This window comes from Myotis lucifugus, unplaced genomic scaffold, assembly GCF_000147115.1.
Source record: "Myotis lucifugus unplaced genomic scaffold, Myoluc2.0 scaffold_374, whole genome shotgun sequence".
NCBI classification, from domain to species: domain Eukaryota; kingdom Metazoa; phylum Chordata; class Mammalia; order Chiroptera; family Vespertilionidae; genus Myotis; species Myotis lucifugus.
In genome coordinates this window covers 109,181-135,703 of record NW_005871422.1, presented here as the reverse complement: position 1 = coordinate 135,703, position 26,523 = coordinate 109,181, and the positions used below count along the sequence as shown (strand labels likewise).

Genomic DNA, 26,523 nt, shown 5'->3' with positions numbered 1-26,523 from the left:
ATGCCCACCACCATCCGTGCCCACTCATGCCCACCACCATCCGTGCCTACCCATGCCCACCACCATCCGTGCCCACCCATGCCCACCGCCATCCGTGCCCACTCATGCCCACCGCCATCCGTGCCCACTCATGCCCACCGCCATCCGTGCCTGCTCATGCCACTGCCATCTGTACCCAGCACGTAATCCACGCCGTGCTCGGGGACGTCTCCTCCGCACTGGTGTCCTTTTGCAGCTCGCTGCTTCCATAGGCTGCCTCTACAGGTTTCAGCGAGCGAGAGATGAAGCTGAAATGTGATCTGCATCAAGCTTAGTGTTCCATCCACAGCAGTTCGCAATGGGAACAGCTAGACGCCCGTAGCCCCCGTCGCCGGGAACTCTCGGCTACCCTACGTGGCCGCCTTTCCTGACCACTGAGCGGTGAACAGATGAACTCATCAGCAAAGGACAGCCCGGCGGGGCCGGCTCCATGGCTGAGTGTGGACCTCGGCCCGGACGTACAAGAGGAGGCCCATTGTCACTCACCGGAGAGCAGAGCGAGCACTGAGGCTGCTGCGAAGAACCGCCTCCGGGCAGGAGGACCGTGGGGGGGGACCCCTCAAATGTCCGCAGCGCAGCCTCGGTGCCGCCACGGTTCATCTTCAACGTTTTGCATGACGCCCCTAGGAGACCGCCCGGCCCTTCACCCAATACCATCTTTGGCAAGAAGGTTGTGTCAGGAAAAGAAAGTGCTCCGTGCTGGGACTTTTTAAAGGAATTTTTAAGCCTACAATTTGCTTTATAAAGAGACAACAATCGTGGGGGAAGAATATTTAGTGGTTGCAATGAACGAACACTTAAAGTCAAGAATTCTGTTTTTTCTAAAACCCTCTCTCTCCCATGGGGAGAGGAGTAGCCAGGGGTGCTCTGTGAGTGAGACCGCATCGGAGTCACAGCTTCAAGCACGTCCTGTCCCCTCTCCTGTGTGACCCATGCGCGGGGCCCGGGTTCTCATTTGTAATTTGGGGAAATTGCTCATGGCTCGCCTCCTGGTTTAAACTCAGGGCTGCACAAAGGAAAGGCGTGGTTTTACAGGGAGAAGTGACGGGTGTAAGTGACCTTCCCTCCCCCCGGCACAAACAGCACTGAAAAGTTCTATTTAAAGCACATGAGGTGAAAGGCGAAAGATGTATACGCTCTGAGGAGAAACCAGGGTATAGGAATTAAGCAAAATTTTTAAAAAGAAAGACTCATGGACACAGACCACAGCATGGTGACTGCTAGAGAGAAAGGGGTAGGGGGATAGAAGATGGTAAAGGGGGGCTAAATGGTGATGGAAGGAGACTTGACTTGGGGTGGTGAACACACAAGACAGTATAATCTTATTAACCAATGTCACCCCAACACATTCAATAAAAAATAACTTACAATTTTTGAAGGTGTGTTAGGATAAAGCACACACTGTGCGGGAATGTTCACGTGGCTGCCACGGAGGTGCCCACAGAGATGTTGCCGTCACAGAGTGCAGAGCTCAGAAGGTCAGGAAACCCCAGGCAGCGTGGCTCAGTGGCTGAGCATCGACCTATGAACCAGGAGGTCATCGGTTTGATTCCCAGTCAGGGCACAGGCCCCGGTTGCAGGCTCATTCCCAGTAGGGGGCGTGCAGGAGGCAGCTGAGCCATTCTTTCTCATCCATGTTTTTCTCTTCCTTCTCCCATCCTCTCTCTCAAAAATCAATAAAAACATCTTTTAAGGAAAGAAATAGCTGAGGACGCAGGCACTGGCTGGAGTGAAGGGTGTCACGTGAAGTCTTCCAGGGCAGTGGGAGCAGGTGGAGGAACTGTGGAGGGAGAGACGGGAGCGGTGCTGAGACCCCTCATCATCATTAAAAACAGAAAGCCCAGCATTTACATGCTCGGAGCTCCCCACGCTGTCAATTGCTTGGAACCAAGCGCAGTAAATGTGAAATAGAGCAATTAACATCCTCCGCCACCTGGCTAGAAGTTTTCCAAGTTCCTCATGCTTTTCAGCATTGCTCTTTACATCTTCCCACTCGAACAGAAATGTGGCTCCCACACCCTCATTGCGTATAAACAAATGGCGTGGCGCTCTTGTTTCTTGTTCCAACACGGGATGAGACGCCAGGCTACGCAGCCTTGAACGGGTCACTGTCAGCACCAGACAGGCCAATCGCAGGCCCTGAACTCCTGTCGATTCCGGAGGGGGGTGGGTTGCCTTGGGATTCAACATATTTCTTGTGTGATTAGGCACTACGATAGCCTTCCTCCATCATGACTCCCATCACTTCCTCCCCTGGAGCTGTCACTAGCCACCACCACCCTCCCCCAGGCTGGACACAGACAGGATGAAGGATTCGCCCACAGAGGAGGCACCCATTCTCTCCCCAGCAGCTTAGAGGAGATGACTTTCTAAGCACATAGGTAAAGCGTCAAGGCGAGAAGCACTATTATTTTTAGGATAATGCTGAGGACTATGCGAGCACAGGGAGCAGAGGTGAAGTGTCCCCAAGCAGGGGAGAGCGGAAACGAAATAGGAGGTGATAACAACGAGGCAGGACGATGAGAAAAAGCAGAGCCCATCCGCCGCCGGGCAGGAGAGCCTGCCTATGCAAAGAGCAGACACCGTTTACCCACTGCTGCCAGCTTTGCAACAGAATGGAGGCTAGTTACATTCTCCCGTTTCTTATGGATGCATTTTAGTGGCCATAATTACAGAAAGGGTAGCCCAGGAGAATGGAGACAGACTCTCAGCAGATTACTTCACATCCTAGTACTTGCTACTAAGATTATCTGTTATATGAATTAAAAAACTAAGGCTTGAACCTGGCCAGCGTGGCTTGGTGGTTGAGCATTGACCTAGGAACCAGGAGGTCGGGGTTCAATTCCCAGTCAGGCCACATGTCTGGGTTGTGGGCTCAATCCCCAGTAGAGGGTGTGCAGGAGGCAGTCAGTCAATGATTCTCTCATCATTGATGTTTCTATCTCTCTCTTCCTCTCCCTCTCCCATCCTCTCTCTGAAATCTATAAAAACATATCTACGAAAAAAAAAAAAACAACAACTAAGGCTTGAGGGTTTTAACTAACTTGATCTTGATTGCATGTTTCATGAGCGATTGTCACATGACATGACCATAGTTCTAACCCCCAACTTAGGAGATTCCGTTATTGCCTCCATAATAATAATCTCCCGAAATGTGTAAAACATCCAGACACGCTCTAGCATGGTTTTCTTGAAAGGTAAACACACAGTGACTCTTAAGATGCCTCTAAACCACACAAACAACTAATTTCTAAGTTCGATTTGTGTATCTACACCGAGATGCCATAGAAATAGTGATTTAAAATGACCTGAACGCAAATCAAGTGCCTTTCCCCAACTAATTAAGCAAGCGCTACCTGAAGTCACCTGAGAATAACCAGCAGCATTGTTCCAATCAGGAAGCGTAACCATGGCGACATGGTAATTAACTCTCGCAGTTCCTCACCCTCCGTGTTTATTCGAAAAAGGCAATTTGGTTGAATTACTTGTTTGCATAGTTTTTCGATCTGATTTTCTGTTGATATTAGCTTCTTACTCCAGTCAGATTCCTTTCCCCAAACACAGTATTTCAGATGTGAAATTCAGAAATAAGTCTTCTCTCCCAGGTCCCTGCTTTCCCACGACTCAGGCTGCCTGGCAGGTAACGTGGCTGAGCTCCGTCTTTTCACGTGGAAATATGGGGACGAAAACGCACCAGATAAAAGTGTGGCATTTCACCCGCAGTGTCTTCCTGCAGGCCGCGTGCTATGCTGGGACCTTTCTCTCTTCAACGGCCAGACCACGGGCATCCCTGGCTCCAAGGAAATGTTTTTATAATCACCTGAGCTGGGCCTCTAGGTGCGCCCCTGTGTGGGCTGTGTGCACAGTCTTGTTGCAGTTGGGCCTTGATTGCTGTTGGTGTCACTGGGAGGAGTTGACCTCCAGGCCAACTGGCTGTGAGGCCCAGCTGTGAAGCAAGGCAGGCTGGTACTGGTGCCAGGTCTTGGGATCTTATTGATCGGTTTGGGGCATGCTGTCACCAGCTGCAGCTTGTTTGAGAGATTTTAGGGAAGTCTGAAGCCTGAGCCAGGACAGGCCATCATATGGAACAGCTGCGGCAAACAGCTTGGGCGGGGCTGCAAATTGGATGGGGCGGGGTCTCAGGAATCCCCACTTGGAGCTACCAGCCCGCTCCAGGCTGATTGAGTCTCAGATATGGCTGCCGGTCAGCCCTGCGATAGGGGAGGTCCCAGCACAGGGACAGTGAGCCCTGCGGGCACCCCTGTCTGGAAGAAAGCCGCCCTGGAGTTCCTCCCCATCTGGTCTGGGACCCTGGTGCTGAAGCCTGGAAGAAGCGGGACCATGTAAGTTTGTGCCTGGGCCCTTTAAGAGGAAAACTGGGGTCTCCAGCAGCCTCGCTGTCACAATTCCCGCTGGTTTACAGCCGGTGGTTGTGGGGCCTTCTCTTCTAGCTCGGGGAGCCTGGGCTGGGGCTGGTGTGGGGCTGGGGCCCCTTGCTTCTCCCGGGCCTCTGCAAAGACATCTCCCTCCTGATTCAACAAGCGGCCCACGCGGGTGCCCGACCAGCCATGCGTGCCTCCGCGCCTCTCTCCCCCTCCCCCGCCTCAGTGCGCTTCCTCCTTTGCTTCTCCAGTGGTGGGACTTCCATTCAGCCAGCTTTCCGGCGGGTCTGGACGATGGTCGCTCTGGATTTGGGTTGTAGTTTGGATGTGGTTGCGGGAGGCGGCGAGTACAGGCCTTACCTGCGCCGCCAGCTTGCTTCGCCTTGGAGCACTTGGTGTGTTTTGAAAATGAACCCGTGGTCGGATGCGTCACTGACCAGTATGTCCTCCCTGCGTGGGATCCCTTGTCTTTCGGTGGTGGCTCCTTTTGCGGGGCAGAGCCTTTTATTCTGATGGGGTCCCGTGTGTTTGTTTTCTCCTGAGTTTCCTTTGCCCTCGGAGATGTATCGGCAACATTTCTGTTCTGTGTGTCTGAGCTTTTCTGCCCGCGTTTTCTTCCAAGATGACGTCAGAGCACAGCCCAGCCCGGCCCGGCTCTGGCTCTGAGTGGCTGTGAGTCCTGTGTATCCCCCTAAGCTCTCTCCTTCTGGACCCGCAGCTACTCCCTGAGCCGCTCGCCGCCCCGAGACCCCCGCTTTACACAGCGATAGACGCGCGCTCCTGAGGGCCCAGCCCAGCCGCGTCCCAGCCCCTCGGCTCAGCAGCGGCTCCGCTCCCGCCCCGCTCCCTGGCGGGTAGCATGGTCGCTGGATCGGAGCCTCTCTGAGCTCAGCCTCACATGGCAGCAGCCCACTCTCAGCTCCGGCTGAGCTCCCCGCTCCCGCACTCCCAGCGCTGCCTTCTCTGTGCCGCTGCCTCTGCTGCTTGGCGCTCTAGCCGCTCTGCCCAGCTGCTCTCCCCGGCAGACTTCTTCACACACACACCTCTGGTCAGTACCTCCTTTTACAAAGAAGGCTCCGTGCCAATAGTTAGATCAGTCACAGTGGCCACTGGAGGGCACAGTGCACGTGTGTCCTTGCACCCGCCTGGCACCTTGGCCTGAGCACGGGTCCCAGGCTCAGAGTCCTGGGGCATGCCGCCGAGGCTCATGCTCCGAGCGGCCTTGGCCATTCTGGTGTATTGATAAAAGGCCTCTGTGCTCCCAGTGGCCTCGACTCTCCGGGGACACTGGCGTGGTTCCCACACCCCACCCTTACACTGGAATGGCCTTCTTGGGGCGCTCTGGCCTGCTTGCCAGTGCCCTGGACCAGAGAGCCCCAGGCCAGCAGACTTTGTAAACCAAATTTATCGGTAGCAATGGCAGATTCAACTACTTCCCAGAACAGAAACCTCAGCTGTATTGTCCAGAGTAAGACCTCTTTGCAATTGGCAGACACCCTGGTAGGGTAACACCATTGACAGATGGTTACCAGGTTAAGCCATTGTGAGAATTGTTTTTGTACTCACCAAAGAATGGGTGGTGGCCCCAAGAAAGAGGAGGGTCTGTCCCAGCAATGTTCACAGGGGCTCAGCATATCTCCGGAGGCACATGGCCAAATCCATAACTGACCCGCAGCAGCCACAGGCCATTGAGTTGAGTTTGAACAATATGAATTTTCATACGTATGATTCCAGAGTCCAGTCGATCATCTGTTATCTCCAGCTGATAAAACCTTGCCAAACCTATTTTCTACTCAATTAAGTATTTACTGTTTCCAGTTTCCCAATGACCCACTGCATCGCCATCCCCTCCTCACAGTGTTTCCCTTTGTGCCTTCAAACATGGGGATCGCTGGCAATCTGAGGGAATTTGCTGAAAACTCAAAATAAATGGATTTCAGCTCCACAGCATTGTCATCAATCTCAGCCAGTAGAAAACCACACTCCAAGCCAAAGGGAGTTTCATAATTTTCAGAATGAAATCCATTTTTACAGGGAGCACCCAGACCCAGGTGCTGAGAATAATGCCATAAATGGGCTGAGCAAAGCACAGTGAAAAAAGGGCAATGAACTCAGATACGTTGTCCAGTCTCTCTTGAAACTCGGCCACCATTTCTGCGTGGAATGGCCAATGTGATGTCCTCCAAATGCAATAAGCATGTAGCACGTAGAACAGGAGGCTAGACATGGATTCTTATCTACAGCCAACACACACACAATGTACATACATTAATGTGTGTACCCACACGCATGCACGCACATACATGTGCCTGCACACATATGTGCATGCACACACCACTAGGGAGGGGGCAGCAGAACTAGACCCTCCCTTGCTTTTCCACAAGGCTGCTTATACAGTGCCCTCTGTTTCACAGTAGGCTGTCTTTTCTTGCTTAAAGAAGCTCAAATTAGTTTCTGTTACATTCAATCAAAAGCAACTTAAAATAATGCCGTTGACATTTTTAACATATTACAAGTATCTCTTTTAGTTTCTCCATGTTGGGGGTTTCAGGAGGGATTTTTCTCTGAATATCTGACCTATCATAATTGAACAGCAGGTTCCCTTTATTGAAAAGAAATTAATAAGATACATGAACACACACACACACACGCACACACACACACACACCACTCCTCAGTAGCATTCCAATTATTTGTAAGGAAATATCCCACAATATCTCTTCTGCAGATTTTTAGGGGAAAAGAAGTTGGTCCAAACAGAAATAAATTTAAAAAATAAGTAGTTTGAAAAAATTATCAGGTCCTGGATTTTGTGTATTTTGTTAATTTTTACGTGTAATTGGTCATTTTATTGTGTAATATAATAGTTATGCAAATTTAAATTTTCTTTGGGTTATTTTTTTATATTTAACCACCTTATAACAAACACAGTTTTATTTCTTCCTCCCCAATTTCTATGCTTTTTGTTTCCTTTTCTTGTCTTATTGCATTGGCTAGAGTTTCCAGGATGATGTTGAATAGGACTGGTGAGAAGGGACATCCCTAACTTGTTCTTGATCTTAGGGGGAAAGCATGTAATTCCTCACCATTAGGTCAGATGTTTGCTGAACATTTTTGTAGATGTTCTTTATTAAGTTCAGGAAATTTCTTTTTATTCCTAGTTTGCAGAGAACTTTTTATTCATAAATGGTAGTTTGATTCTGTTCATTTTTTCCTTCAGCAGTTAATATGATTACAGGATTTTTTATTTTTGATCTACTGATTTAATAAATTACAATAATTGATTTTCTAGTGTTAGACCAGCTTTGCATACCTGAAATAAGCCCCACAAGACCACGGTGTATATTTCTCAATATACATTTTTTATTCAATTTGCTATTATTTCAATGGGGATTTTTATATCTATATTTATGAGAGATATTGGTCTGTAGTTTTCCTTTCCTGTAATGTCTTTGTCTAGTTTTGATAGTAACATAATGCTGGCCTCAGAATGAGTTAGGAACTGTTCCTCTGCTTCTACTTTCTTTATAGAATGTGTAGCATTTCTCCCTTAAAAGATTGGTAGGCTTCACCAATGAAAATATTTGAGCCTTGAGCTTCCTGTTTGGAAAGATAATTAATTTTTGATTCAGTTTATTTAATAAATATAAGCCTATTCAGATGTTAATTTGTTTTTCCTCTTAGTTACCATGGATAGAGTTTTATCAGATACATTGATCTTTTCAAAGAACCAGCTTTGGTTACATTGATTTTCTCTACTGTGTTCCTATTTTCAATTTCATTGATTTCTGCTCTAATTTTTTTCTTGTTTACTTCAGATTTAATTTGCTTTCCCTTTTTTAGTTTCCTAAGCTGGAAGCTTAGATTACTGATTTTAGATTTTTTTTATAACATGTTCAACCCTGTAAATTTCCCTCGAAGGACCACTTTCACTGCATATACATCTCACAGATTTTGATAAGTTGCATTTCTGTTTCCATTTAGTTCAGAATATTTTTAACTTCCCTTGAAACTTCTTCTTTGATCCAGGTGTTATTTAGAAGGGGGCTTTTTTAATCTCCCCAAATGTAGGGGTTTCCCCCCATGTGTTGTGATTAATTTCCAGGTTAATACTGTTGAGGCCTGAAAGCACACTTTACATGATCTCTATTTTGGCAAAATCCCAATAGGTTAGGTTGTGGTAAAATAGTTTCCCATGAGAGCAGAGCACAGAACGTCGGGTGGATTCTAGAATGATTGCTTTTCCCCTCCCCCTGCCTGAAACTCAGTCATTTTCTCCTGGTCGTCACTGTGACAACCTGTATGAAGCCTGTAAACCCAAGAAAGTGGAGAGCCAGCCCCTAAGCCTGGGCGACTCTGGGGTCTTTAGTGCTCAACCTAGTCCACACCGATCCTCCAGCAATTCATGGGTTGCAATCTACAGTGTCCCTGCAGCTCCCGGCTCTGGCTGGGGCGCTGCACCGGGACATCCTCCCGTTCTCAAGGCAGCAGTTTTCTGTGAGACCTCAACTCTCCAGTGGATCTAAAATGAGAAGTTAATTTTCACTTTGCTCAGCTTCTGTCTTGTTGTGAAGATGGGAGTGACGGCCCGGCTGGTGTGGCTCAGTGGTTGAGCGTCAATCTATGAGCTGGGAGGTCACAGTTGGATTCCCAGTCAGGGCACATGCCCAGGTTGCAGGCTCAATCCCCAGTGTGAGGTGTGCAGGAGGCAGCTGGTCAGTGATCTCTCTCATCATTGATATCTCTCTCTCTCTCCCCCCCCCTTCCTCTCTGAAATCAATAAAAATATATTTTTTAAAAAGATGGGAGTGTCCAAGCGCCTTCCATGTAGGACCAAAGCCCAGAAGTTCCATGATTTCGATTAGACGCTAGAGCCATGGTTCTAGCACCCAGAGGTATCTTCCTGAGTTAGTCCAGATCTCTTCTGATCGTCTTTCCATTGTATTGACGCTAACATGAGGTGAGGTCGTTGCCCCAGCCTTAAACCAGTTCTGCTGATTTCTAAGCCGGGTCTCCTTCTTGTTCCGTGCACTCAGCTCTGATGACAACACAGCGTTAACTCTTAGAGACCGACCATTGCGCTGAGACGTGGGGCCGAGGACAGTGCCAGAGGAGTAAGTGACTTATTTCCAGTCACCAGCTCACACCACGAGTCCTGTCGGCCCCAGCGGAGTGTCTGGCATAGGCAGATGAGAATGAGGCTCGCAACCTGTTGTAATAACGTAAGGAGTTCCTTCACAGAGTTAGAACGGGCCACGGGTCAGGAAGCCAATAAGGCGGGCGGTCATTTTCTCCTCCTACATCCCAACTCGGCGGTGATCACAGAGGCCAGTTCCCAGAGGGGAGAACAGTTCTCTCCCAGGGACACTCCGTGCCCTGCGCTCCGGACCACAGAGGCAGGGAACAGCTGCTCGTAACCTAAATAAATGAAAAAACAAATGGCAAAATGTGTGCAGCCACCCCGAACGGTATGGAGACTAGCCCGATAGCAGAGCATTCGAGTCCAGAGACTGCGGCGGGAGGCCAGCGCCCCTGTCTGCAGCAACTGCAGGTCGAAGGCAACATGAGGGAGGGGGCAGGGACCTAACCAGCCGTCAGTGTTCACGCCCGCTGTGTACCCCAGGGACCTGTGAGCGGTGTTACTGGAAGGGAAAGGCATTGCTAGTGTCCTCAGTGTGGGGAGTTGAGGGAGAATCAATTGCATTAACCCTGAAGCTGGCACAGGCCTGGGATCCTTGCTCACGCTGCAGCCAGGGGCCTTATGCTGGGGTCTGTGCGTAACGTTGAGTGCCCGGAAGTGTGGGGTCAGCATTTTGCATGTTTATGTGTTTATACCAGAGCCATGGCTCTCGTCAGCTGCTGGGATGAGTATGAGGGTAAAAGAACAGGATAGCCCTAGCCTGTTTGTCTCAGTGGATAGACCGTCAGCCTGCAAACTGAAGGGTCCTGGGTTCAATTCCCGGTCAGGGCACATGCCCGGGTTGTGGGCTTGATCCCCAGTAGTAGGCGTGCTGGAGGCAGCCGATCCATGATTCTCTCTCATCCTTGATGCTTCTATCTCTCTCTCCCTCTCCTTTCCTCTCTGAAATCAATATAAACATATTTGTTAAAAGAACAGGACGGCAGGCGAAGCAGGGACGTGCCCCCAAAACATGTCCTGCACCTGCAGAAGGGCCCCTACTGCCAGTGCGTAGACCTCAGATCCCAGAGTGTTTCCTCTGAGAAAAGGGAGACGGACAGACCGACTGCCATGCTGAGCAGCAGGGGCCTGACCCCTGCCCGCCCGCAGCCTGACCTCGGGAGGAGGGACACAGACCCGTCATGAGCAGGGGCCGGCTTTTGGGTGGAAGTCTGTCTGAGATCCATTATGTGTTTCCATTTATACAACAGATGATTAAACCCTCCATTTTTATTTTGACACAAAGTATCTATTTAACATATTAAATTGTCATCAGCTGATGAGTAATCATTGTCTTTAAACAGCTGCGTCGCAGAAAAAAATAGAAAAAAATCAGAACCTATAGTATTTTCGTTCTTACGGTAGCTGGTTCGGGGACTCCTCCGCGGAGCCCAACTCTGCGGCATTTTCAGTGACATTTCACGGAGGCTGGTTCCTCCCACATGGCTCCTCACACTCCCTCTTCCTTCACCTTTACGTGCGAGGGCATGCAAAAAGGCCAACATCTCTTGACTTGCTTCACTTAGGAAAGGGTAAGACTGCACAGGGAAGCAGCTGTAAGAGTCCGCATGCAGCCCCAGGCGCCAGGAGAGGGGCGGGCGGAGTCAGGAGGGCGGGGTGATCCCAGCGGGAGGCCTAGCAGCATCCTCACCCAGGGCGGCCCAACGCTGGCTCACTAATTGGACATTTACCTCCCAGAACCCTGACAGGGTCGCTCACCTGCAGGTCTCAGACCCTTGAACCCTTCCACGGATCCCATGGCGTAAAGCCTGTGAGATTCTGTTAATTAGTGTTAATTGATTCCACAAGATGTGCTCTTACTGCCTCCACTTACAGGAGGCCCTTCCTTCTCACGGTGAGGAGCGTTCTGTGCACGTGGTAGGTAGCAAAAAGAATAAATAAATAAAGCCTGAATGAATTCAGGAGAAGGGCGCATGATTTACCAGAAAGCCCAGTGCCCATGGGCTTTTGTCTGTCGCTCGGCCTGAATTTCAGTCTGTTTGGGGGACAGTTTCTGCGCGCAGCCAAGGGAACGTTGCCAGGCGAAGCCAGGGCCTGTTCCTGAAAGGGGGGAGGGAACATTGGAAATGAATAGAATTCGAATAAATGCTACAGAGAAAATTAATGTGGAGACCACTTCCTGTAGCTACACATTTAAAGAAGCTGAAAGCTCATTAGGGATCTGAACACTTGGCCAAAGAATTAAAATCCAGACCAATTTCTTTCTCTGGAATCTATATGCCGCTGGGGGCATCTCTGACGTGGGAAACGATCAATACTCATGAGGACTTTGCCTTAGTGATTTGGGGCAGTTTCTGGGCAGAGTGTTGTAAGGCGGCTTTGTGACCATATGTGTTTCATGAGGGGCAATTATGCAAACGGTGGCAGGGTGTACTATGTAACACACACATAATACACACAAATATACTGCACAATACACAGAATACATAAAACACAGTCCTACACACATGTGTAATACACCTATGTAACACACACATAATACAAACATATATACTGCACAATACACATAATACATAAAACACACAGTCCCACACACATATGCAATACACCTATATAACACACATATAATACATACATATATAGTGCACAATACACACAATACATAATACATACAGTCCCACACATATGTGTAATGCACCTATATAACACACACACATAATACACATATATACTTCACAATGCACACAATACATAATATGCACAGTCCCACACACACGTGTAATACACCTATATAACACACACATAATACATACATATATACTGTACAATACACACAATACATAATACACACAGTCCCACACACATGTGCTAGTGTCTGTAGGTTCAGACCTAGTGAAGTCGCTTACAGGAATGCTTCCTATAGAGGTGATTAGAGAAGCGTGCATAGGAGAAAGAGAGAAAAGTTTCCCGGAGCTCGGCTGTAATTGTAACTGGGACCTGCTCTCCACCAGCGTAAGTAAATGATGGAAGTAAATTACGGCACATCCCCCAAAAGAAAAACCTTCATCCATCAGTGATGGTGACGCAGACTTATTTATCCGCATGGACGCATCCAGAAGATTTAGTTGAGAGGGGAAACATGATTAAAAATCATCGCCTATAATAATATAGTGCTCTAGATGTTGAGGGAGAAAATATCTCAGAAGAACTTTATTAAAATGTCAATATCTGGATGGAAATTGTTTTGACTTCTAATATTTAATGTTTTAACTTTTTATTTATAATCCTAAGCAAAAACAATAAATCTGATTTTATTTTAGAGAGGAAAACCCCACATACAAGAGTAGGCAGAGCTCAAAATAGCCAAACACTGGAAAATAAGGTGCAACAGGAGGTTTGCAAAGCTGCCCAGGCTGGGGACCTGCGGTCCAAGGCCCCCAGACCTGGCGGGCAGGCACCACGTGACCTTCCATCCCTCGTGCTGAAAAGTCAGCTGGTTCATAACCTCGGAGCTGTTGGAGTTGCGGGCAAGGCCTGCAGCTCAGCAGCACTCTGCATGTTGCCTGTGCCAGCGATGTCCCCAGGCCCTGCGGACACCGCCCTGTTCCCATGCAGACAGCCTCACCACTGAATCAAAGCCCTGGGTGTTGGTAAGACCCTCCAGGAGAGATGCAGAGCAGGCACAGGTCGCATTCCTGCGCTCTCAGAAAACACTGAAATAAGAGGAAAATGCTAAGGCTGCTGGAAGCGAAGGACATGAGACAGGAAAGCATCCTATATAATGAAAGGGTAATATACAAATTGATCCTAACAGCACAACGACTAGGAATGACTGGTCACTATGACACACACTGACCACGAGGGGGCAGATGCTCAATGCAGGAGCTGCCCCCTGGTGGTCAGTGTGCTCCCACCAGGGGAACTCTGCTCAGCCACAAGCCAGGCTGATGCCTGCCAACACAGTGGTGATGGCAGGAGCCTCTCCCGCCTCCTCAGCAGCACTAAGGATGTCCGACTGCAGCTTAGGCCTGCTCCCCGCTGGCAAGTGGATATCCCCCGAGGGCTCCCGGGCTGCCAGAGGAATGTCTGACTGCCAGCTTAGGCCCGATCCCCCGGGGAGTGAGCCTAAGCCAGCAGGTGGACATCCCCCGAGGGGGTCCCAGACTGCGAGAAGGCACAGGCCAGGCTGAGGGCCCCCCCTCCCTGAGTGCACAAATTTTTGTGCACCGGGCCTCTAGTAAGAAGCATAAGGCATTTCCCAGGCATAGGGTGCAGGTGGTGGGAAGGACGGAAGGAGAGAACAGCTTTCCAGAAGGAAATGAGACTCTGCAGAACCCAATAAAACAGCCGCTGGTATGACACCGGACCCACAAGTGAGCGTCTCGGAAGTGAAGGGCGGGATGTAAACCGACCAAAAGTGCGTGGCCGGAAGTGAACGGGCCGGAAACACAGCTGCACTCGGAACAAACTAGCAAGCACATTAGCAATCTATGAGCAGGTGTCCCTGAAACATTACAAGGAAAACCTCCTAAAAATAAGTAAAAGAAGGATGGGCCTCTCAGAGGAAAGGTGAACAGAGGAAATATGTGCACACGTGCATTCCAGTGGCCGATACATAGACCTAAAAGTTTCAGCATCTACTAGCAATGATTATACTTTTTTTTACATCCGTGGAAATGCTTCCAACCATTACATTGAAAGTTATCCTCAGTGTCGTGGGGCACAGTGAGATGGGCACTCCCACGGTCTCTCCCTGAACGTGTACTTAGTGCGAACTGCCTGGCAGGCAATTAGGCCGCGGAGGAGACAGCCTCGGAAACACAGCACACGTTTTTGGTGGAGTTTTATTTCCAGCGATTTGTCCCAAGGAATCAATCACAGATGTTTAAAAAGATGCATGTGCAATGCTGTTCACTGCAGCAATATTTATAATCGTGAAGAATTGGAAACAATCTAAATAGCTGCCAATAAGAAATTGGTTTTTAAAATATGGAACATATAAACTAGGATGAAATTCAAGAGAATGATTAGCAGTCATGTGCAAGACTACCCAATGAAATAGGGACAAATGGGCTCCACATAATTTACAGTGCGACCTAAATTTGGTTAAAATGTGTGCAAATGTAAGGCGACTATTTATATGTATAAAGTATATGCAAGGGGTAGGGCTGCCATCGAATATAACAGCGTGTTGCTCGGTTCACAACTCTGAAAGTGGAGAGCCAAGTGGAAGGCCTCCCCTGCCAAATGTTAAGATGTATTACAAAGCCTCGGGAAACACAGATATTTATTGGCCCGTAAGAACAGTCCGTAGGCCAATGGATCCAGGGGGAGATGCCAGATGTAGGATGCTTTGTATACAAAAATTTATTATCTTATAAAAAGCCACCAAAATTAGATTAAAAAAATATGGCTCGCCATAACCAGTTTGGCTCAGTGGATAGAGCGTCGGCCTGTGGACTGAAGGGTCCTGGGTTCGATTCCGGTCAAGGGCGTGTACCTTGGTTGCGGGCACATCCCCAGTGGGGAGTGTGCAGGAGGCAGCTGATTGATGTTTCTCTCTCATTGCTGTTTCTAACTCTCTATCCTTCTTCCTTCCTCTCTGTAAAAAAAATCAATAAAATATATTTTTTAAAAAAAATATGGATGATTTGAGATAATGTTCAGAAAACTGGTTGATTGAATGGAGAAAAATCAAAATTATTTTATAAAAGTGGACTCTAGCTAGATTAAAGATTTAAATACAAAATTAAAAATTTTAAGGTAATAAAAAATATTGTAGAAGAAACTTTTCCTGATATAGAGAGGAGCAAGACTTTTTGCTGTCATTAATCCTCCCCCGAGGATATTTTTCCATTAGTTTTTAGAGAGAGTGGAAGGGAGGTGGAGAGACAGATAGAAACATTGATGTGAGAGAGACACAGTATATATTGTAAGTTATAAAATCTAACTTTTTATAACATTTTATAGAATGTGTTAGAATATCTAATATTGTAAACTAGTTTACAGAGGATTGCTAAAGATAAAATTTGTTTCTGGAATAAAGAATATAAAATTCCAGCAAGAATGGTTAAGCAAAAGCTGTCAGCACAGATGAACAATATTAGGAAAAGGCTATCTGTGCTGTGGTCGTCAACATATGAGGATATTATTGTGAAGAAAGAGTGCTTGCAGCAGGTCTGCTTGTCTCCGTTCTTGCTTCTCTTCGTGGGAACCTGGAAGCGTGGCATGGTCCCTTGGCCAAACCGTGAGAACTAGTTCCTGGCATCAGTGTCAAGGACACTGCTCTCAGGCTGTCCCAGGCTGGCGGTATCATGTAAGTCATTAGAAGGGTCCACAAAGAGCACCTGGCTGACTGTCAACACTATAGCTGCTCACATTGCTTCTCTTCAATTTAATAAGAAATGTGGACCCTAAGACTCAGGTGGGCTTTCCTGGGTGGGTCATCCCACACTGTCTTTGAGGTTTGCAACCCCAGCAGGGAGAAGCCACTAAAAAGCCTGCACCTGACCGTCTAGCCTTGGCTAACATGTATGTTGTCCTGCCATTCTGATGCGGTATCCTCTGATGCAATACATCCTATTTGTGATGCTAACTTTATGTTCAGGGGGTGTGAGTCCTTCCAGTGAATCACTAAACGAGTGGGTGATCCTGGGGCCCCTGAAATAATAACACACAATTTTATGGGAATAAATATGAAAACTTTGAGAAATGGTTTCTTAGACCGTATAGCTTAGAAAAACTGACTCACAAAAAAATAGAAAACCAAAAAAGTCCTGTAACTATTAAATAATTTGAATCTGTAACTATTTCAACAATGAAACACCAACCCAGATGATTTTACCAAAGCTTCAAGGAAAAGATAAATTTAGAGACTAGAAAAGTGGGATCATCTCAAATTATTTTATGTCTTATGAAATAAAGCATATGGATGACCTGCCAGCCAGACTTAGGTTTAATTTCCAAATCTACCCAGTGATAGGTTTGGAATCTGGAGTAATTTGCTTAACCCTTAATAGTTTTCTCATCACCCAGTCAACAAATATTTATTTGGCACCACTATGTGCCAGGTACACTTCTAGGTAGTGGGGATACATGTGGAACAGTCCAGATGAAGCCTTTATCTTCATGGAATTGAAACTGGACATGAAAGGGTCAGAGTCAAATAAGTAGAAATGAGGTTGAATTGTTGTGGTGTGTTTATTAATCAGATAACTGGCAATCTGGGGGAGTGGCAGGTGTAATACCTGAAAAGACTGCCCTAACATTTCATTTCAAAAAAGTCCTTTTTAAAAATATATATATTTTTTTATTGATTTCAGAGAGGAAGGGAGAGAGAGCTAGAAACATCAATGATGAGAGAGAATCATTGATTGGCTGCCTCCTGCACGCCATATACTGGGGATTGAGCCCACAACCTGGGCATGTGCCCCGACCAGGAATCGAACTGGTTGAGGCTCAACCACTAAGCCAGCCATGGGCAAACTACGGCCCACGGGCCGGATCCGGCCCGTTTGAAATGAATAAAACTAAAAAAAAAAAAGACCGTACCCTTTTATGTAATGATGTTTACTTTGAATTTATATTAGTTCACACAAACACTCCATCCATGCTTTTGTTGTGGCCCTCTGGTCCAGTTTAAGAACCCATTGTGGCCCTCGAGTCAAAAAGTTTGCCCACCCCTGCACTAAGCTATGCCCACCGGGCTCAAAAAAGTTCTATATAGCGTTAGTGGGTGGGGAAAAAAATGTAAAGTTAGTGAGGCCCCAGGGTCTGCCTTCTATCATTGTCCTCGCGAAAATTAGCCCCGGAAAAGTTTAGCCCAGAAGGCTGCCTCCCTTCAGATAGGTTTGGTCCTTGACCTGCATTTAACATGTATTTTCTTTTGAGTGATAGTCTCATCTGGGCTCCAGGGCTGCCTTATCTCCTGGGCCTGTTCTTCCTCTTGCAATACATCCTCCAGTTTTCCAGGGTCTGTAAGAAAGTCCCTTCTGTATAGTGAGTGGCTATAAACAGCCTACTGTGTGTTCCCATATGTCTACGGTGCCTTATCAAGGTGCTCAGTAAATAGCTCTGAGATGAATCGACAAGTTAATGGATGGGTGATTGAATGAATGAGCACTAATCTTGTGCCATACTCAGCAATACAGACTTTCGTGGACTAATGATTTGGGAATGGTCCCTACCGTACCTTCTCAGCCCATTGACAGGTTGAAGAAGCAAAGCATGCCTGGCCGGCGTGGTTCAGTGGTTAAGCGTCAACCTATGAACCCGGAGGTCATGGTTCGATTCCCGGTCAGGGCACACGCCCGGGTTTCAAGCTCGATCCCCAATGTGGGGCTTTCAGGAGGCAGCCGATCAATGATTCTCTCTCATCATTGACATTTCTTTCTCTCTCCCTTCCTCTCTGAAATCAATAAAAATAAATTTTTAAAAAGAAGCAAAGCAGGTGATCTCAGGTCAGTATGACTCAACTAGTAAGCTACTGGGGACCAATTAGGATGCTGCAGGGTCTTAAATATAGTGAGGGCAGGACCAGGGGAAGTTTGGGTATTAAATCCACGGGAAGTGCATGCTATCCTCCACACTGTTGTTAGAACACGCAGGTAAATCCTTCCTTCCTAAAAAAGTACCCTGTGTCCCTCGAGCCCATCATAGAAGTCCCACACCACCTGCAGGATGGGGTCAAGGCCGCTGTGATCTGTTCCAGCCCAGGTGGGCGGGCATGACTGTACTAAACACTCAAGATCCCGTGTCCTGCTCTTAGATGCCCATAAATGTCCTGGCCGATGCTCTGAAGAGTATTAACAATGCCGAAAAGAGAGGCAAACACCAGGTTCTTATTAGATCGTGCTCCAAAGTCATCGTCCGGTTTCTAACTGTGATGAGGAAGCATGGTGACATTGGTGACGTTGAAATAACTGATGACCACAGAGCTGAGGAAATTGTTGTGAACTTCACAGGCAGTTTGAACAAGCATGGAGTAATCTGCCCCAGATTTGATGTGCAACTCAAAGGTCTAGAAAAATGGCAGGACAACCTGCTTCCAATCCGTCAGTTTGGTTTCATTGTCCTGACAATCTCATCGGGCATCATGGACCATGAAGAAGCAAAATGAAAACACGCAGGAGAGAAAATCCTGGGATTCTTTCTCTAGGGATATATTACATACTTACAAACAAAATGCCTCACCCAGCCAGCATGGCTCAGTGGTTGAGTGTCATCCTATGAACCAGGAGGTCAGGGTTTGATTCCCGGTCAGGGCACATGCCCGGGTTGCGGATTTGATCCCCAGTAGGGGGCGTGCAGGAGGCAGCCAATCAATGATTCTCTCTCATCATTAATGTTTTTACCTCTCTCTCCCTCTCCCTTCCTCTCTAAAATCAATAAAAATATTTTTAAATGCCTCAATGGAAAACGAGAGAGAAAGAAGAAAGAAAGAAAGAAAGAAAGAAAGAAAGAAAAAAAAGAAGAGAAAAGAATAGAAAGAAAGAAGGAAGGAAGGAAGGAAGGAAGGAAGGAAGGAAGGAAGGAAGGAAGGAAGAAAGGAAGGAAGAAAGGAAGGAAGAAAGGAAGGAAGAAAGATGAAGATCCAGTGTCTTCACATTTGCCTTCAAACTAAGGAGTTAACTCGGGGCCCAAAGAGCTAAGCCAGGGGGTGAGGTGTGTTCGTGCCCAGAAGGTCTGGTTATAAAGGAATTAGTTGTCACTCATGGAGACAAGCAATATATATGAAAAGTACATCTATGGGTAGTACAATATATAATACATATGGGATATGTGTGTGTAACCATACATGTATGTATAATACATAGTTTAAAAACCAAGATCCATGATGAACATGCTCACGATGCCGTGTTTATTTCCATGTCCAAGACTAGCCAGTCCTTTGGACATTATCGGGAGACCTAATAGGTGCTGTTTTTAAAAGAAGCTGAAAATAGGAAAATCTGATCTGACCACACTATGATCTAATTCTTTCCCAGGAAAAAAGTCCTATTGATTTTGGTCTGTGCAATAAACTGAACAATCCTAATGTGTAGTTAACAGTGAAAGCACTGGCGAAGTGGACTGCAGAAGTCCGGTAAGTTTGATCCATTTCAAACCAAGAGCCGAGCAATGAGGAGACAGGAGGGAAGTCAGGGCTGGGCCTCCTCCCTGAGAGACCAACCACCCAAGGGAGGCTCCTACTTTTTAGGGTTGAACTTATAAGTCACGATAAAAGCATTTTTTTAAAAATGCAAACATTTCTGTTGTTGTCTGCCATAACCTCTGATTTTGACTAAAGATGGCAATAGTGACTACATCAGGAAATAAGGAATGAGAGGGCCAGGGAGGTGGTCTGGGGAAAAATATAGAGAAGTAGAGAGAGGAGAGAGGAGAGAGAAGCTCTCAGACAGAAGAGCTGCCTTTTTTCAGTCTCAAAAAAATACTGGCAAGTCATTCCCAGGAAATAGAGATGATGGTGACTCCGTCAAGGCAAAGATTTTGAACAGCACGATGTCACTTTGTAGTTGAAAGCAGCTCCGTGTGGTGCTGGTTTTTAAGGGGAAATACATTTATTTTTATCTTTAAGATGGACTTTAATTCTCCCCATTAATGGATGTGACAGTTGTGGATAATTCATGAGCTACGGGTGTCCAACTGCAAAATGCAAGTGAGCAAAACAGGGCTTATCGGTTCTTTTCCAGAAAAGATAGAAGTTCATCTCCCTTCTCCCTCCTGAGCTCCGCTGTCTTTGTGAAATATCTCTGGCTCCATCTTCAGAGAAGCAGTGTGTGTGCAGCTTTGAGAGAGACCCTGTGAAAGCCCAGGCCGGGTGATGAAAGCCATTCAGCATGGCGCCCCCTGCCGCTTCCACCCAATTCCGATGCAAGAGATTGGTTTGCTGCCTGCCTCTGGCTCTCTGAGATTATTCTTGTGAGTTGAAACTACACTTACCCCCAGGATAGGTGCGCGGGGTACCTGCAAAGGAATGGGGAGGAGGGGGTATTGCTGGGCAGGGGGCCTGCCTTGGGCGATGGCGTGTTTGAGAGGGAAAATCGCCAGGCCACTGAGGTGGGTGGGCAGCCAGCTCAGAGTGCCTGTGGATGGTGATGCATCAGCTCAGAGCTCGCGCGTCCAGGCACCCACTCCACCTGGGAACTAGAAAGCTCTTCTCTAACATTCCCACCCCCTTTGGGCAGAGGCCACGGTGGCCAGCGGGGAGCGCAGATGAGCCGGGGAGAGCCGCTGTCCCTTCCATGGGACAGGTGGGCCGAGAGCCGGCCAGTGCTGATGGCATCCACAGGAGTCAGGCATCTTCATACAGGGTGGTACGTTCAAGGTCAGAGGACAAGAGAGAAGACTAGTAGACATCTAGGGCCGTGGTCAGCAAACTGGCTCACGAGCCATATGCGGCTCTTTGGCCCCTTGAGTGTGGCTCTTCCTAAGCCTTAGGAGTACCCTAATTAAGTTAATAACAATGTACCTACCTATATCGTTTAAGTTTAAAAAATTTGGCTCTCAAGAGAAATTTCAATCGTTGTCCTGTTGATATTTGGCTCTGTTAACTAATGAGTTTGCCGACCACTGATCTAGGGTATTTTTTCCTCTCGTGAGGCCGACATAGAAATGGATTAAAACCGTTGAGCTCACAATTATGAGGATACCTTGGCGTTCCGTGGGGCCTCAGATAACAGAGGAACTTTTATGGGATACCCTTAAAAAGCCATCTCAGCACTGCCTGTGTGGCTCAGTGGCTGAGCATCGACCTATGAACCAGGAGGTCATGGTTCGATCCCGGTCAAGGGCACATGCCCGGGTTGCGGGCTTGATCCCCAGTAGAGGGCGTGTAGGAGGCAGCTGATCAATGATTCTCTCTCATCATTGATTTTTTTTTTCTCTCTCTCTCCCTCTCCCTTCCTCTGAAATCAATAAAAATAAAATAAATGTAAAAAGCCATCCCACTGTGATTCACCAGTCACAGGCGGTAATGACAGCGCCTGGACGCCTTACTATTTACAATCATCACAGTGTAAATCCAAGAGAGTCAATACCGACATGAACTATGCTTATCAAAGCTAATTAAAGCTGCTTGAGTTTTCGGGGTGGGCCCAGGGAGGTCACGGGACACATTCCGCATTAGCAGGACATTCACGGGTTCTCCATTGAGGTCTGGACAAAGCAGGAATCCTGGCTCCTGGATCGCACTCATGTGTCCCACCGTCTCCAGTCGGGGAGGGAGAGAGCCTCGACCCTGTCTGCTGCCTGCCTTCCTGCCTCTGGGTCCCTGGGAAACAATGTCAAGTACACACACACACACACACACACACACACACACAGGGAACTTCACTAGAGGCCGGAGCATTTCCCAGGAGCGGGGAGAAGAAGGTGCGCTCCCCCCTGACCTGTGGGCTCAGGCGCTCTCCGCCCAGTGGTGCAGCTCTGCCTCTCTGTGAGCTCTGCGTGTCCATGACCCTCTCGAAGGAGGAAGTGCTTATCTGGGCAGGTTTTCTACCTGTGCTTTGCACATGCAGCTTCTCATGAGACTTGCTTTCCGAGCGCAGATGAACTGTTGCTGCGCAGCGTCTGAGGAGAGGCAGAGGGGCCTGCGTCGCCATGGCCGGCACTGCCCCGGACCGTCCACCATGGGTCACGCTTCCACCATCCATGGAGGCCTGCAGGCCACCAGCTGCCCTCCGTGTCTCCCCGGAGACGGTGATTCGCTGGGTGCCATGGGATCTGCAAAGGGTCCTGGTGGAAAGCCATTACATCTCGGGCGAGGGGGCCTAACGGCGCATTTAACCTAACCCTCCGTTGACTAAGCGTTGGGATCCATGAAATGATACGTGTGAAATGTGTAAATGGTTTTTTACATGTCATACTGCTATAACATACATTTTCCATGTGCCATACACTACACCTCAGGGACATGTGGGCATGTATACCAGGTAAAGCAGCCCACAATGGTTTGGATATTATCATCCCATGACTTAAGGGAGTGACTGCAAATGAGAGACAGTTTATACAACACCTAATTTAGTCTGGTTTCTAATCTAACTTTCGAATAATATTGATGTGAAATTCCCTGCTACCTTTGAAAAATAAGCTAAGAGTTTTCTTTTAATTTATTGACGAGAGAGAGAGAGAGAGAGAGAGAGAGAGAGAGAGATTTGTTGTTCCATGTATTCACGCATTCATTGATTCATTGGTTGCTCCTTGTGTGGGCCCTGACCAGGGATCAAACCCACAGACTTGGTGCATCAGGATGTCGCTCTAACTGATGGAGCCACCCGGCCAGGGCTGAGGCCTACAGGTTTATGTCCTGGCTCCTGCACCATGCCCTCATCTGTGAAGAGTGTGTGTTGAGTTAGGGCAGGGGTGGGGGATGAATGCTAAAAGACATCTAGGAGTCTTTGTTTACTCTAATAATCAACAATCTGTGACTCAACCAATGGGATCAAACTGAGTCGTTATCAGTGAACTGTCTGGACTAACACTCTTTTCAATGTCTGTTATTTTATTCTGTGCACCAGGAAAGAAATGCAATAGCCCACACTGTGGGCACCAAACATAATTAAGGGCCCTGCAAACCTCCCCGTGTACAGCACAGGACCTGGAACGGGACCATCCTCACAGTGTTGGGGAGCCTACAGGCTGTCCGGTGGTCACCAGAGACCCTTCTAGGCCACCCATCCGCTCTCTACTCTACATGGAGCAGGGTTTCTTAGCAGAGATTTGAAGCCACTCTGGTTGAACAAACTACAAATATTTCTGTTACCAGAGGAAGGTATTAAAATTATATATATACTGCAGATCACCATAATATAGTATATAGTTCACATATCACAACTAATATTTGAAGACAAAAGTGTTTGGAGACTTCTTAGCCTGGTTTGGAAGAGGCAGGAAATGAAGCTCACTGTGTAATATCCAGCCTCATTTCATAACAATGATGTTTCCACATAATGGTTTCCCGACGAGAAATTAACGAGTGTCCAGACCAGGCACTAAGAAATAATAATATTCTCACCACGACACTTTCTGACGAGGATAAGACTTTCCATGTGGCTTTGCCTATGAGGAGTTAATTCAATGACTGGAAGATGGAGGCAGTTATTTTTTCCTTTTATAATAACTAAAATCATCTTTTTTAACTTCTACATAAAGAATCAGTGGTATTTCTTATTAAATTTAATCTTGCAAAGAAGCAGGGGAGAAATCCTTTCATTCATAGACTCTAGTAAAATATGCTTCAAAACTTCCTTGATGTTCTCAGTGCCCCATGGTCAACTTGGGAAGAATCACAATGGTGGGGTATCGGTCCCCCGATGGGGCCTGCACAGGTGGCGGCAGGAGCCAGCAGGCAGGATGCCAGAGTGTGTCTCCTGTCACACCCAAGGCAGGGTGATACATCAAAGTTAGTCCAGCGTGGCTCGGTGGTTGAGTGTTGACCTATGAACCAGGAGGTCACAGTTCGATTCCCGATCAGGGTCCATGCCTGGGTTGTGGGCTCAATCCCCAGTGTGGGGCGTGCAGAAGGCAGCTGATCCATGATTCTCTCTCGTCATTGATGTTTCTATCTCTCTCTCTCTCCCTTCCTCTCTGAAGTCAATAAAAATATATGGGGAAAAACAAACACAGTTAGTCCAAAGTAGGAAAAACAGACAGTTGAGTTTCATATCCAAGTCCTTGAGGGAAACTTTATGGAATGACAGCATGTACCATCTACTTTTTATTTTATGTGTAATCACAGTCTACACAGGGACCAGAACACTGCTTTACATAGAAGGACATGGGGGCTCTGGGTGGGTAGAGCCCCCAGTTTCATGCTAATTGAGCTAAAGGTGGACCACAGTCTCTCTGACTCTGGACATCTTCCCGGTTGGCCAACGTCACGTCCCCAAAGAAGCACAACTCTCAGTGCACAAAGGGGAAGAACAGGGACCAGCAGCCAACGAGCTCCTAGGAAAGATGTGGAGAAGGCTGGGCCCTTGGCTGCCAAGGAGGCCGAGGGCCTGCTCCAGGTCCCCTGCACCTCCTGTCCCCATCCAGGGGCCTCTGGCCTCCACCCCTCCATGCTGTTGTCTGTGTCTGTGAGGTGTCCTCTCCACCTTTGGCTGAATTCGGTCCAGGGCATGTGACTGGAGCATCAGGCCTTAAAAGCCTAACCCGGGCAGCCGGTGCCCTCGCTTTCTCCTGCGTGTACCCCAGGGGCAGGCCCCTCTGAGGAGCTGGATAGAGAGGAGGAAGGAGCCGGCCCCTCACAGGAATCCTGATCAACGGGGTTTTACCATCGCCAACCCTTCATCCTCCCGCGTGGGGAGGTCTCCTTGGCCCCAAGTCTGCAGCAGTCACGGCTGAGCCGCTGCCTCTGTTCCGGGAGGAGGGAGGTTGCAGGAATGAAAATCCATTTCCTCGCTCTTTCATCAGCCGCCCCCTGAGGTCGCTCCTCCAACATGAAAGGAGAGATGAGCCGGTGCTTTGAGGCCCGGAGGAGCTCCAGGAGCGCAGTGAGTGCTCCCTCCCGGCGGCCCCTTGAAGGAGAGCCCTCTGACATGACTTCTCTTTAAAGGAAACTAATGCTTTCTTCTCCCTCCTCCCCCTGCAAAGACAGTGATGAATATTCATTAAAGAATGAGGGTGCAGAGAGGCCTGAAAGGGTGGCAGAGACCACACGTGTGGGACCCTGACACCGAGCAGTGGCACTTCCCTTCCCTTTGTGGGTCTTTCATTCTGGGGTGTGTGTGTGTGTGCATTTCTGTGTGTGCATGTGTGCATGTGTGCGTGTGCATGTTCAAAGGAATGATAAGGAAGAAAAGGGCTGGAGGAGACACGCCGCTGGGGAGAAACGCGTGGCTGCAGGAGGAGCTGCCGGCCTCTGAGCCGCGGTGGCCAATATTAAACTCCGTGGGGTTGGCCGCCCTGTGATACAACATCCCCGGCCGCCTCCTTCCCTCCTTCAGCAAAACCCTCTCTGCACAGAGTTCTCCGAGCGGCCATGCGGCTCAGGAGAAAAGGAACGGGCGCCGTAGCCAGTATCTCAGCTGAATCCTCGTGGAGAGCGTTGACTTCTCAGAGCCGCCACGTGGCCGATGAGACGGAGAGTGCAGTCAGAGACGCACCCGCGGCCTCCCAGAGGCCTCCTGGTTCGGGAGACCGGGCTCACTGCTCTACGGCAGCAGCATCTCGGGACAGATTTCCAAAAACACGCATGGGAGGATGGCTCCAGGGTGACAGGGAACCTGGGGCCCAGAGCTGCTGAGAAGTCACACCTCGTGCCAAGCAGCCTGGCACAGGGCCCGGCCCCTGCCCTCTCGCCCTCCCTGTGCTCCACCTGTGCTGGGCTCTGCGTCCCCCTTCACCCTCCTCCACCTCCCACCCCTCCCTCGGCCGCCGCCTTCCTGTCGTCTGGGTCTGAGTCTTTCTTTGCTTGATTGCGATCCAAATTCTATCGGAATCGTTCTTATTTGGCCTCCAGGTGACTAAGGGCTGAGGAGGAGAAACATCTCTTAAGCAAAAGAAAAAGAACGTTAGCTTGGTGCTGCCACTTGCAGAGCTAGAAGCAGGGCTGTGCGGAAGGCAGACTCAGTCACCGGTGGGACATGAGCTCGCTGCCCCTGTGTATCCAGCAGGGACAGGCTGTGCGCGCACACGGGGGGAGAGGGGGGACGGGCACAGACGCCCTGATTGTGTCCCTGATCCTCCCCAAACCGCCGCCGCTCATCGGGGAGAACGGGGCGGTGTCCCCTCTGTGCCGGGTGGGCAGGCCGCCTGTTGGTTTCATCGTCTGTGTGTCCGCTGCCTTGGAAGCTGCCGGAGGAGGGCTCCGAGGCGCTGTCCTACGACCTCATGTCTGTGTCTAAAGCTCACAGAGCACGGCTGGTGTGGCTCAGTGGTTGAGCATTGACCTATAAACCAGGAGGTCAGGGTTCGATTCCCGGTCAGGGCACAGGCCAGAGTTGCGGGCTCGATCCCCAG

General features: G+C 48.5%; 1 pseudogene; it reads left to right on the top strand.

Moving 5' to 3' along the window:
• Positions 1-18,328: 18,328 nt before the first annotated feature.
• Positions 18,329-18,718, top strand: LOC106699331 (annotated as a pseudogene).
• The last annotated feature ends 7,805 nt before the right edge of the window (positions 18,719-26,523 follow it).